We start from the raw sequence: 14,327 nt of genomic DNA on the forward strand, positions 1-14,327 counted from the left end.
AGAAAAGTTCCTTTTTTATTGATGGTCTTAGCCATTAGTTCCTAATGAGTGGAACAGGTGTGGTGGGTGGGAGAGGGCATGGATGGAGAGTGGGGTGGATGTGGAGGCAGAGGCAGCCCTAAAGTCCTCTAGAACCCAATCTGATTTCCCAAAAAAACCCTGATTGGTACTAGGGAAATCAGTCACATAACTTACATGTTTCTGTATTTGAAGACTCTGATGCCATGATAATGCCAGAAAAGGAATTTAAGAGGTTACAGTTCTCTTGGAAATCTGACCTAAATTTCTACATTTTATACAGGAGTTACCTGCCTCAGATCCAGAGAGAAAGTTGTCCAAGGAGACAGTTTGTGGCAGAATTGAAATAAGAGCCTAGACCACCTGTCCAGAGTTCCTTCTACCATGTTGGACCCCACTTAAGGAAGACTCAATGGCCTAACTACTGTTTGCCAACTGTCTTTCAACTTTATTCCCATGGTACAAGGGAATAAAACTTAATTCACTGAATACCCGAGTGTAAAATACTGTTTCTCCTAAATGTAATGTCATATCCTGGGACAGAAAAAGGATGTTAACAGAACAACTGGTGGAATCAGAATAAAGCTACTTTCTTAGTTTTGACAAATGCACTGTGGTAATGCAAGTTAACAAAAGGGGGACTGAGTGCACAGTATATAGGAACTCTCAGCACACTCTTCGCAACTATTCTGTACATCTAAAATTATTCTTACATTAAAACATTTTAAAAGTACGATTTTTCCATTTCCTGCAACAATGCCAAATTGCTTTAAAGAGAACCTTTCATTGAGTAGTATAAAGCCCTGTCATAGTCATTTGGCTTCAGCCCCACTGCTCTTGCTTGCCCACCACTTTGCTTAAAATACTCTTCCTTCAGTCACCAAGATGGCTTGCCCCATCTCTGCCCTCAGGACTTTCTGCCCACATCACCTTCTCGGTGAATCATCTCCCCATTGATGTATCTAAAACAAAGAAGGAAGGAAGGAAAGGAGAAAAGAAGGGAGAAAGGAAAGAAGAAAGGGAGGGAGGGAAGAAGAGAGGGAGGGAGGGAGGGAGGGAAGGAAGGTAGGAAAGAAGGAAATAAGAGAGGAAGGAAAATCCCCACTCTTGAGAACTGTAACAAAACCTGTGAAACTATCTTTCTCCCTGCTTTGTCTGTCTTCTTAGCACTCATTACTTTCAAACACATGACGTATTAATTTACCTTACTCATTGTCTACCTTCATCACCATAAAGGCTAGTATATTTTATTTTTTGTTCATTTTGCTCATTGTCATATCCCTAGCAACCAGAATAGTGTCTGGTATACAGAAAGTACTTCACAAATATTTGTTGAGGGCGCCTGGTTGGCTCCTGAGGGAACCTGGTTAAGTGTCCAATTCTTGATTTCAGCTCAGGCCATGATCTCATGGTTCATGAGTTTGAGCCCCACATTGGGCTTTGGGCTGACAGAACAGGGCATCCTTGGGATTTCCTCTCCCTCTCCCTCTCTCTCCTCCTCCCTCCTTCCTTCCCTCCCACTGCCTCTCTCCTGTTCATGCTGCTCTCTCTCAACATAAACATTTAAAAAATTATATTTGTTGAATAAATGAATGAATGATTGTAATTGCTCTGAAAGTTGAATGAGCCATGTGTACACAGCACAGTGCCTGACCCACTTTAAATATAAGGAATCCTATGGCACTAGGAAATTAAATTATACACCAAGAAGTCACATAGCTTAGAAATGGCAGATCTGAGATTAGAATGCAGGCCTCCTGATACATGGAGACATTTTACACATGACAATTCAGCATGTTAAGCTCCATACCCAAGGTAGGCACACGTCATTCCATTTGCCTCACCGTAATTTTTATGGCTGCTTTCACTTCTCTGAGAGAGCCATGGCTGATCTCGCTAAATAATCTAAGTACACAGGAGAAATACATTTGTACTGTTGGTTTCCTAACGGCTATTGGTGCTAAACTTAACTAAAATCCATTTCAGGAAGCCCAATCCAAAGAAGGTGGCTTGTCACCATAACTCAATAAGAAGACTTTAAGTACTGAGGACAAAACAAGAGAATAGATCAAGCAGACACTGTGGTAACACAGAGCTATTACTCCATTGCTTCCTGCTTATTCAATTCAATCCAATTGAACAAGTATTTACTGAGGATATATTTCATGCCCTATACTATACTAGGCATTTTGAGGATGACAAGAGAGACCAGTAGCTGCAACACAATAGAGAACACAAGACCCAGGGACACCTGGGTGGCTCAGTCAGTTAACGTTCAACTTTTGATTTTGGCTCAGGTCATGATCTCCTGGTTCATGAGATCGAGCCCTGCATCAGGCTCTACAATGACAGTGGTGAAACTTCTTGGGATTCTCTCTCTCTCTCTCTCTCTCTCTCTCTCTCTATTTTGCCCCTCCCCTGCTTGTGCTCTGTCTCTGTCTCTGTCTCTCAAAATAAATAAATAAACTTATAAACAGATAGATGAATGAATGAATGAATGAATGAATGAATGAATGAATGGAAAACACAAGACCTAATGTTATAACCTGGTCCACTATGGTAAGGAAGGCAGTGACAGAGTCCCTGTCTTGGCAGAACAAGAATCCAGGCAGGAGCACCACAACAAAGAAGGCCTTGCACAGAGGCTTACACACCTCTTGCTACACGCCTCTTAATTCTTGCTCTCATTCTTGCTACATTGTTGCTATTATATTCCCAGATGAGGTCCTACTGAACGCAGAGGAGGTTGACACATGAGACGCACTTGGGTATATCACTCATGTGATGCATTTTGGACCCAGGGCAATGTTCCTTGAAGGCAACAAGAGCACCTTAGGTCCACATCACTCTAAGTGATTGAAATTGAATGAAATTATTAATGGGTGAAAGAAGCGAAAAATTATCTTGTGAGTGAAAATCTTTAAGTCTGTCTCTTCTTCACTGGGATCAAAAACAACAAAAGCAGTTCATCACAGTCTGAAAGCAGTAAATAGTTATACAAGTTTTTCACAGGGTGGAACAGAAATTTCCTAAGGAATTCTTTCTCCCTCCCTCCTTTGTCTTTTCTCCTTTTTCCACCTTCGATGTGCTTCATTTATTCATTTCATTTCTCCCCTGCTTTCTTATTTCTGCCTTCCTCCTGCTTACCGTGTTGGTGTCGAGGGAGAACCTAGGATATTGAGAGCAAAATTGACGTCCTCAATTATTGATTCATTCATTTAAAACTTGTATGAGGGTGTGCACTGTGCTAAGTACTTTATGTCATACAATGTACAGTTTTTATATAAGCAATAGTCGTTAGTGAGGAATAATGTAGTATAAGGGGAAAGAGTAGGAACTTTGCTATCATATCACCCTAGGCTTGAATTCCATCCTGCTACTGTCTCAGTGACCTCTGAGACCCCTTAACCTCTCTAGGGGCAACTTTCCTCATCAGCTAAATAAAGAGAATATATTTACCTTCCTGCTGTTGTGAGAATTTAAAAAAATATATGGTATATAATGTGGCCTAGTATAGTCTAGACAAGTGGCCCAAAGTACAGTTCCTGTTGACGGAATTCAAACCAGAAAATTTACACTGTTAGTGGAGGAGATAAGATGTAAAAAGTGTTAATAAAATAACACTTCGCTATCACTTCAGAACTATGTGTAAACTTTACACATAATACCTCACTTAATTCTCATAGGAAGCAGCACCAGAACCATTTTATACATTTGGAAAAACTGAGGAACAAAATAGATTACCTGAGTTCGTAGGAGAACTTAGTGGCAAACCTCAAGTCTCAGTATTTCAAACCCAGTTGTCCTTGCATCCACAGCAGATCTGCTGAGAGGTCCGTCCCACCAGTTAGCAAGCTGACTGAATAAGGCTTCAAGAATATAGCAGGGGGCCTGGGTGGCTCAGTTGGTTAAGTGGTCTACTCTTGGTTTCAGCTCAGGTCATTATTTCATGGTTTTGTGTGTGGGTTCGAGCCAGGTGTTGAACTCTGCACTGGCTGTGTGGAGACTGCTTAGGATTCTCTCTCTCCCTCTTTCTTTCCCTCCCCCATTTGTGCTCTGTCTCTCTCAAAATAAATGAATAAACTTAAAAAAAAAAAGAACATAGAAAAGAAGAGGCTTACAAGCAGAGGGCAGACAGAAGATGTGATGTCAGATGGGCACCAGGGAAAGTGAAAAGAGTCCCCAGATACATTTCATTCCTTCTCTTTGTTCCCCTGACTTTTGTGCTGGCTAATGTCCAGACTTGCTCATTTAGATTCTGGTCTTCTGAAGTGTGCCACCAAGCAAACCGAAGAAAACATAAATAAATAAATAAAGTCAGTGCTCTATGACTAGGAAAAAACAATAAAGTAAAACTTGGGGTTGCTCCTCTTCCCATATTGCTAAGGTGCAGGAGAAGTAGCAGAGATCGATATAATACTGTTGGTATTTGCTAATTCCTCTAATTGTATTTCTAACATTTTTTTAAATTTTTCTTAACATTTATTCATTTTGAGAGACAGAGAGAGAGAGAGACAGTGTGAGCAGGGAAGGGGTAAAGAGAGGGGAAGACACAGAATTTGAAGCAGGCTCCAGGCTCTGAGCTGTCAGCACAGAGCCCTACGCAGGGCTCAAACTCATGAACCCCCAGATCGTGACCTGAGCCGAAGTCAGAAGCTTAACAGACTGAGTCACTCAGGCACTGTTCCAATTTTTTAAGTGAAAATGGCACCCAAATTCCTTTAATTATTATTTTCCAATAATAAAGACAGGGGTAGAACTTTCACTTCAATTTCTAGAAATCTGGATAAATTCAAAGCATATTCATTCTTCAATCCATCATTTTGGAAGTCTAAATTCACCTTTCAGAGTGGAATGCATCTGTTAATTTATAATTGAAAGTTCTCTATATTCTTAATGTGAAAACATTTGAATTTGAATGAGAAACAGTAATATTAATTGTGATATAGCACTTTCATTTTTAATGAGCCCTGTAAATGTTATTGCATATTTCCGGGAATTCAACTCAAAAAAATTAATATAATTAAGCATCCATGGAGCATTTAAAAGTCTTATAAAAATACAGGAGGGAAATAAAGAATTCCAAAAATACCAAATTTTCCTTTGTAACAATTTTTCCTTAATAATAAATCAACTCAATTTGGAAAGGTTACATATACTTAAGCACATGATGCCATATATAATAAATCAAGATAAATGGAAAACATATAATTCCTTTTTACAGAGTATGATTTCAATACTTAATTCATCATCCACCCTTTTGACAGAGAGCTTCAATATGAATCTAAGCTCCAATACACAATGCATGAGCTCCAGCTATTTATTACAATGTTGTGTCATTTGTCACTTTTATGGAATTCAGTGTATTTTGCAGGCTGTAAAATGGGCTAGAGTGATTCAGAAATGATCTATGCCATCATTATTCCTCATTTCTAGTACTTGAATTGCATCTACTCTCCCCAATAGGCTTGATTTATTAGGTGAATAAATAACAATATGCTTCAATAATGTATATCTATTGAGACTTCATTAGCTGCCCAGGAGATGCTATCCTGATTTTAAATAATTGAAACACACATGTGATGGAATCCAATGGACTTGAGATGATTGGGTATAAATATTTACTAAAACAGAGTGGTGGCAGGAAGATGCTTTCAGAATAGATGGGATTTGAAGGGAAACATTCTAGTGATTTCACAAAGTGTTCTTTGTGAAAGTATAGAAATTTAGAGACTGCTTTCAAAACAAAAAAGGCAAGTTAAAGTGGGAGGTGAGATTTGTTTATTTTCTCTGAATCCCAAACAGACTGTCCTCTGACTTTAAGGTGACTAACTCTTAATCATGCACCTGTAACGCTAGTCAAGTCCATCAACGACTAAATTTCCAAGCCAACCCATCACTGAGCCTCATAGTGCCATAAAGGAGGGCCCAAGGAGTGGGATAGATTTCTTTTCGCAAAGCTAAAACTAGATCTTCTGCTAGTTGAGATTATGCACTTGCTAGGTTAAACGAGTTTTGTGCTCTTAATTAAACAACTTCCAGCTCTCTGTCTGTAATGCACAGGTGATGAAATAAGTTAAAGTCAGTAGGCAGAAACTCTTCATTCGGTGTTGCCTCAGAAATTTCTAGAATAGGTTTATGTCAGAAGCCATTTATAATAGGTGAAGCTTTGATCATTTATAAAGACAAACCTAGTACAATTTCTAACTTTCCCCCAGCTGGCATATTTTGGCTGAAAATGCATTTTGGGAAGAAGAGTATTTATTTCTCCTCTAAAATAGACTTAGAAGCTCCTTCCTTCTAATTAGAAAAAAAAAAAACTGTCTCACAAGTGATGAATAGATGCTAAAGGAAGATATTTATTTCTTCTCTAAAAGCAAACTGGAAAGCTCCTTTTCTGTAAATGGAAGTGAGGAGGAGGAGTCTGAAATGTGAGAGATGGTTGCTAACGGAATGACATATCTACAGCAAAAAGGTGGGTGTATGTGTGCATGTGTTTCACTTTGGGGAAAAGACATCCACCCTTTGTCTCTTAAAAACAAAAACAAAATTCTCCTCCTCATTGTTCTAATGACATAAGGGCATCAAGTTAGCTGAGATTTCCTGTAGACATCTGAATATGGAATCTAATCAGACAGGCCTGGAATGTGGCTGGCGACTGGGCTTTAGGAGGCAGTAGGGAGATAGATCCCATAGGGCTGGTAAGGAACAACTTGAGAACCAGAAGAGCAGACAGAGCTGGGCTAGGTAGGTGGGAAACTCCAAGGCAGGAGAACAGTGGTACTGCAGAACTACTTAGAGCATCCTTAGGATCTCTGCTGGGCAGCTATGAGACCACAAACGTTCAGAAGAAAAGGGTGGGGCTACTGGTGACAGTACCATGACCTGAAGTGTGAGGCTCCTCACCAAAGAGTCCATGAGGATAAATGTGGTTAATCAAACACCTCCCAACACTAAACCATTTATTTGAAGCACCATAGAGGACCTGCATTAGCTATATTATTTTTCTTTTAGAAACCTTGGAAAATTTATGTATTCATTAATTACCTTGTCTCTGTAACCTAGTAAGATACAAAATACTCAGTAATACTTTGCTATCTGAAGACTGAGGCATGTTTGAGAAAGATGGTGGAGAGAAACAATAGGTGAGCAATCACATAAGCATCATCGCAGGGAGCCTTGCCCTGCCCTGCCCCATCACTGGGCCCCACTCCCTCTCATCCTGGGCCAGTATTAAGCCTATGAAGATAAAGAGTGTGTATGCTCTACCAGTAAAGTTCTTCCTATTGGACACTAGTCTAAATCTACAACTTCCCCCCTCAAAACCTTTGGTTTCTGTTGGCCTGATAACTTATGTCCTGCTAATGAGGTCCTGGGCACATGCTATCCTGGGAAACTTGAATAGCATGAACCCTAGCCTAATCCTGCCTTAGATAAATCACTTAGACTGAAGAACCCACCTCCTTTTGATTTGGTCTGTTGCCTCTGAGAATATTATATTTGTGTCTGTACCTTCATACCCAAGATTTTTTTCTTGAGTTCCCTAAATTCAACAGCTACCTGGATGTTTTCAACATGTATATTGAAAAACCTAGTACCAGTTACTTTCAGCTCACTACATACCATGAATTATGTTAAATGATTTATAGGTATATTATTTATCATCTTCACAGCAGTCATATGCCGTAGATCACCATCTATTTGAGAAGAATCTATTGAATACCTACAAAGCACGAAGCACTGTGCTAGATACTAGGGTACAAGTGTAAAAAGATTGAGTCCTTGCCCTCATGGAACTCACATTTTCATGCAATTATTAATCTTATTTTATTAATGAGGAACTAAAGCTCAGAGGGACTGATGGGCCAACGAATGGTCCCAAACTTAGTAAATGGTACAGTTATGATATGTTTTCATGTTCTTTACACTATACTGCACTGACAAATATGTATTACATTCTTATAGGTCAGGTGTTGGCAACTATTTCTGTAAAGGGACAGAAAGTAAACATTTCAGGCACTAAGGACAACACAGTCTATCACAGCTGTCCAACTCTGCCATCAGAGAAGGAAAACAGTCATGGACAATATATAAATGAATACACAAGGCTGCATTTTCATAAAGCTTTACCAATAGCAGGAGAGCCATAGCTCATTGACACATGTTCTAGATGATTCCTTTTACTCTAAGGTTTGTGCTTTTTCTGTTAAAATTACTATATCCTCTAATTACATATGTGAAACCTTGAATTCATCTGCACATGCTCCTTATATTTCACTATCCCCCTCTTTCTCCCAACTTCCACAATATATTCGGTGTTCACCACCAACAGCTTTTTCATAATGCCAATCACAATATTGGTTGGATGATGTTTGAAGTCAATCGCATAGTATTCTAAATCATTGGGGGGAAACATTATCCTAAAAAGAAAACCTGTGATAATAGAATCAAATAAGGTTAGCATTAAAAGAGAACTTAGAGGAAAATATCCTACAGCATTTACATATGGCACATGAATTAAGTACAGGCTTGGAGGGGACAAGAGTATCAGAGAAAGACATAGTATGGTCACAATTTACTCCTTCTTTCTTTCCTTCATATCCTCCTTCCTCCCTTCTTTCCTTCCACCTTTTGCTTTCTCTTTATAATCCATGACAGTGCCTGTGATTTTCCAGGAACAGAAGTCTGCTTTCCAACAAATTGGGGGAGGAGTTCCATCCCACTTCCTACACCCTATCCCTTCTCATTACCAACTCCAATCACTGATGTTCTTCTACCAACCTCTTATCTACTTCCTCATGAACCATGCAGGTTAGTAAAATAGTCCCACTGTCTAGAATTCTCCTTCTTGACATGCCACCGAAGTTAATTAGGGAATTTCCCTAATAGGGAGTAGGAGATGAAGACAACTAAAGTAGGTTTGATGTGAGGAACTAAGTATACATTTCTTGTTCCTTCTGTAACAAATTACCACACACTTAGTGGCTTACAATAACACAAATTTATTATCTCACAGTTCTGGAGGTTATAAGTCCAAAATGGATTTTACTGGACCAACATCAAAGTGTTGGTAAATTATATTCCTTGTGGAAGCTTTAAGGGAGAATTCATTTCCTTGCCTTTCCAACTTCCAGAGGCTCTCACATTCCTTAGACAGTAGCTCCCAATGAGCAACTGGTTCTGGAGCATCAGTCCCTACCCGCGAGATGCTTATAGTATGGGAGGCAAGGGTGTTCAGAAAGTCAGCAAAAAAACTCTGAAATGTATCTTTGAGCATATTATATTCTCCACAGAACTCATATTTGCCATTTTGCTTAACAAATATTTATTGAGCATCAACTTGTGTCTGGCATTCTGCTGGGCACTTGGCATACAGCAGGAAGGATGAAAATTCCTACCTTGAAAGAGCTTATAGTCTGATGGAGGAGATAGAAAAATGAATAAGGAAGTAAAAATGTTGAAATAAATGTTATGAAGGAAATCAAAGTGACATAAATGGAATTGCTTTAAATTGATTGTCCAGAGGCAAACTCTCTGGGCAGAGACATTTAAATTGATGCCAGCAGATGAGAAATCACCAACAATGCATAGGGCTTGGGGAAGAGTGTTTGAGTAGTAGAAGCAGAAAGTGCAAAGGCCCTGAGGCCAAATAAAAGCTTCATGTGTCTGAAGCCGGAAAGAGGGTACACTTATCTGGAAGAAAGCCATGAAAGAGATAGTGATAAAGTTTAAAAATTATTTTCGTTGACTTAAAGTGAATCTAAGCTTCCCAACCAATCACAAGGTGGGCTGAGGATGTGTGCTTTACATCGGCTACCAACTTTGGAAGTTAACAAATACTACGTGGAAGAGTTCACTGTTCTTGGAGCTTTTCCTGATCTGCAAGTGGTTCTCAAATATTTCATGACCATGTTCATGATTTTCTATTTCACCAACTGGAGTATGGAAGAGATTTGTAGGAGAGAGGCTCTGCACCTGTAATGAGATCAGGTGCTTAGGGATGGGCAGAGAAAGAAGAATGGACACTTGGAAAGAGAACTCAAGACTGTAATCAAGGTCAAAAGCACATCCCATGTGAAGAGCTCCCTGAGATTTGGCTCGGGGATGAAGCTCCAGTTAGGAGACTCTCATGATTATGATCTGAAGGAACCCCAAATAGATCAACCACTAGACAATTACCCACACTCTTTCCTTTCAGGTTTTCAGACAACATAGGACCAACCCTCTAGAAACAAGGCATTGTATACTTACATGACAATGTATTGCATGACAATACATTTCTACTCATAGAAGGCTGACTGCAAGTTCCCTATCCCTAACTCCCTCCCAGGCAAAAGTATATGAAGAGAACACACATTGTGAATAGCTGAATATACCAAGGTGGATTCTGTTTGCAGACTTGTTACATAGGAGAAGAGGTAAGAATCTGATGGGCAGACTCTGGATCTTCAGGCTCTTGGAATCATTTTTATGGAGAGATGTCCACTCCTACTTTCAATTTGCCTCTTTCAGGTCCAAAGTCACATTTAGGACACTTTATTAAATACTTGGTTTTTAATATGTGCCTGTCTATATTCTATTCTACAAGTCAGGAATGCCAGCTTTCTTTCTCTTGGGGACCAACCATCGTGCTCAATACCTCTGAGTAGAAGACAAGCCAGGAAAACTAAGCCCATCAGCATTCTGAAGGAACCTTCCCCACTCCTGCTCAAGAAATTGTGTTGCAGACTCATGAAGGGAACAGCTCTAGAGAGACAAAAAAAGCCTCAGAATTCAGCCCCCTTTGTTCACCATTACACATCCCTCACAGAGTCTATTCTAATTCTAGACCCTGAGTATAGATCCAATAAATAGCTCTTCTCTCTACTTCTCAGCAAAATTCTTTTTTAAAAAAGTGAAAAAACCCTTTCTATACCATCTGTTGACACCCTCTTATTTCAATTTTTCCTTCTCAACTCACTCCAGTTGCTTTCTGTCCCCCTCACAGACTCTCTAGAGTCACCAATAATCATAAGTCTGCTCACAAAAACAAACAAAAAAACAAAACAAAAAACAAAAAAAAACCCGCTTAATTCTCTGTCCTCTTACTTTTTAGCACCATTTACCACAGATCTAGAATGTCACTATACAACACTTGCTCAGTCTTCGCCCTATCTCAAACCCTACTTCTTCTCACTCTTCTTTGCTTGGACTCATGTATTTAACCTCCAGATCCTAAAATGTCTCAAAGCTCAGTCCTCAAATTCCGTCTCTTCTCTGCTTATACACTTTCTTTAGTTGGGCTCATCTCTTCCCTGGTGTTAAGCACCATCTTGACACCATGACTCCCAGATGCCAGCCCCACTCCCTGACGTTCTAGTCTTCTATGTCCTTCACACCCTCACCTGTATACATTTTACAAGTCAAACTTTAAAAGGCTGATAACACTGAACTATTTACCTATCCCCACTAACTTTTCTCCTCACCACACAAATTCTCCCTCTCAGTAAATGGCACCAACATCTATTCAACTCTTTAGGCCAAATCTAGGGAACAACTTTAATTTCTTTCTTTCCTTCCCAGCCTGTGATGCTGTAAGGTCTACATTGTGTATATGTGCTACATAACCATTATACATACATTATACATAGACACGTATCTATTTCTCACCATTTATCTGCCAAACCCTAATCTAAGCCACCATCTCTCCCCTAGACCTCTGCAGCAGGCTTCTAAAGGACCTTCTTAACTCCCTTCTTGCATCAAGGAAATGCAACAGCTGCCAAAGAGAATTTTCTAAAACGTGAGTTGGTTCTCACCACTGCCCTCCTCCCCCTTCAATGTTTTCCATCTTTCCCTCTGGAATTGACCCAGTTTTTTTGTTTGTTTCCAAAACTTCATATTCCTTCCATGCTTCCCTGTGACACAATCACACAGGACATCTGTGTGCCTTAAGGATGATATCCTGTCTCAGAGCCTTGTGCTTTGACCCCTTCTTGGGACACACTGTTCCCAAATTCTTAGGTGACTCTGCTCTCCCAATATTGGAGTTACAACTGCGCTTATTCATAATGTTTACTGTATAATAAAACACTAAGAACAATTATAATGTACATGTATTTATCAGTTCTATAAATCATTAAACATTTATATACCTATTGGGTAATAATTATACTTTGAACTTAATTTTTTCTTTGTCTCCTCTTGGGGAAGAATGCTCCCTGATGTGAGGCTGTTTAATTTATTCTCTGTTAAATCCTTTCATCCTACATAAGGGCCTGGAGCATAGAAAGTATTTAATAATCTGTGTTGAATGAATGAACTCAAATAGTCTACCCCTCAGAGATCAAAAGGAACACAGATATCCATTATCTACAGCAGATCCTTCAGGGTACTCACCAGTATATCTGAGATTGTCTATTTGTTTGTTTTTACCTAGTTGCCTATCTATTTATTTCCTGTCTCTCCCTCTATAATTTAAGCCCTTTGTAGGCAGGGATTTTTGCTTGTCTTCTTCATTGCTGAGTCCTTTTTGCTGAGAATAGGGCTTGGTAAGTAGTAGCTACTCAATGGACACTTTCAGTCAGATCAATCTTGATTTCTGACATAACCAAGGGAAGCTGACATGTCTAGGGAGAGCCACTCTGGACAGCCCAGGGTGGTTTCTCTGCACATAGAAATACACTGCTACCATGCTTTAAGTGGATATACTATACTGTGTTCTAGATGAAGAAGAAAATTATCTAAGAGTTTCTGTTCTGCACCCAGGCCAATCCCAGGAAATATTGACAATGACTAAACTTGTCATTGGTACTTCTGCTTCCATTTTTCAGTACTTTCTCAGCCCTCATGGCCAGGTCCATCATGTTTATTGACTGCCTGGCTAGGGGCAGCAGTCCATGGACACTAGTTGAGCTCCTTGTACCTCATCTCCTCTCTTTATTAATACTAAACTCTTTGAGTCCTTTTTTTCTACCTGTAATGCTTTCACCTGAGAGTGAAAGAAAAGAGCTAAATCAGAAAAGCAAAATTATGTGAATGCTCCAGTATGCAGGGGGGCATAGGGTGCCCAATTTATAAGGTAGATTTAAAATCTTCCAAGAGTCAAGGTAATGGCAGGGTGTGTGTATTAGGGGTGGGTGGGTTTTAAAGCCATGAGGTGGACAAGAATGGGGGTGATTTGAGGATATGTCATCATACTACCCATTTGAAGGAAGGTACTCTATTACAGGTGGCCCCTGTACCCACCATGTCAGATCTACTGTGGGGAAGCCAAAGGGACTGGGTAGCACTGACAGCCTGATTTTGATCCCTCATGTCAACTTTTGCCCTCTTTTTTCCTCTCACATAGACTATTTGTTTAAGATAGTATGTGACCTCCTCCATATGGGGCCACATACAGCATCTCATCTAAGTGACTCCATGAATGAGGACCTAAGCACAGAAACGGGACAAATATACCCAAGATGATTATATACCCTTGGTGGTGGGCCATATCAGAACCCAGTTCCCCTTGCAGCTCAGAGTTCAACTCTTAGTACCCCTTACATCTGGGGCAAGTCCTGGCACCTTCCACTAAGGCTACAATGGACGTTGTTGACATTTTAAGGAAAAGTTCTTTGGGGTTCCCAATCTCAGGATGGTTGTTGGGAATTGAAGTGGGTCAGAGAGGAAAGTTTAGGATTTGTATAAAAGAAACAGGGGTATCTACACACTTGGTCCCAATTCAGGATCTATCAAATTACTTAAGTGTCCCTAAGAAACGGTAGATTCACAAACATCAACTCTCCTATAAGAATTTTTTTTTTTGGCCATATCCATCCAAGATGGCATTACATTTCCATTTTACGTTCTTCCTATTATATTGAAAATTCCCTGATTTCTGTGTTTTCTTGTTATTATAAGCCTTGTTTATTAGAAAGTCAGCACCATGAGGATGGGATCTTACATATTCTATTGACCCATTATTCCTAATCCTGGAATAGTGATACATACTTGATAAATATTTGTTTAATTAATTAATGTTGAATAAATCAAAGGTATGTCACTGCCTTTGGTGCCATGGAGTTCTTAAATACATTTTGAATGAATGAACCTATTATTTGATCTCCCCTTACTTTTACTGACTGAATCTAAGAACTCAAATGTTTCTGCTCTAGGAAAGTAATATTCCCTCTATCTGAAATAGCAGACAGCCTAGATGGCTAGCCAAACATTTATAACTCATTTGCTGTCCAGCCCACATTATCACTTTATCTAACTCATCTCTCATAAAATGGCAGAAAACTACTGAAAATCACTCCTCTCTCTTAAATCCCCCTGATACATGC

General features: G+C 39.6%; 1 protein-coding gene across 1 annotated transcript in view; it reads right to left on the minus strand.

Annotated features, from left to right (window-relative positions):
- Nucleotides 1-14,327, minus strand: part of DPP10 (dipeptidyl peptidase like 10) — a 1,363,298-nt gene that overhangs the window by 1,233,493 nt on the left and 115,478 nt on the right. The window lies entirely within an intron of this gene.

The sequence above is a fragment of the Felis catus genome, chromosome C1 (assembly GCF_018350175.1).
Source record: "Felis catus isolate Fca126 chromosome C1, F.catus_Fca126_mat1.0, whole genome shotgun sequence".
NCBI classification, from domain to species: domain Eukaryota; kingdom Metazoa; phylum Chordata; class Mammalia; order Carnivora; family Felidae; genus Felis; species Felis catus.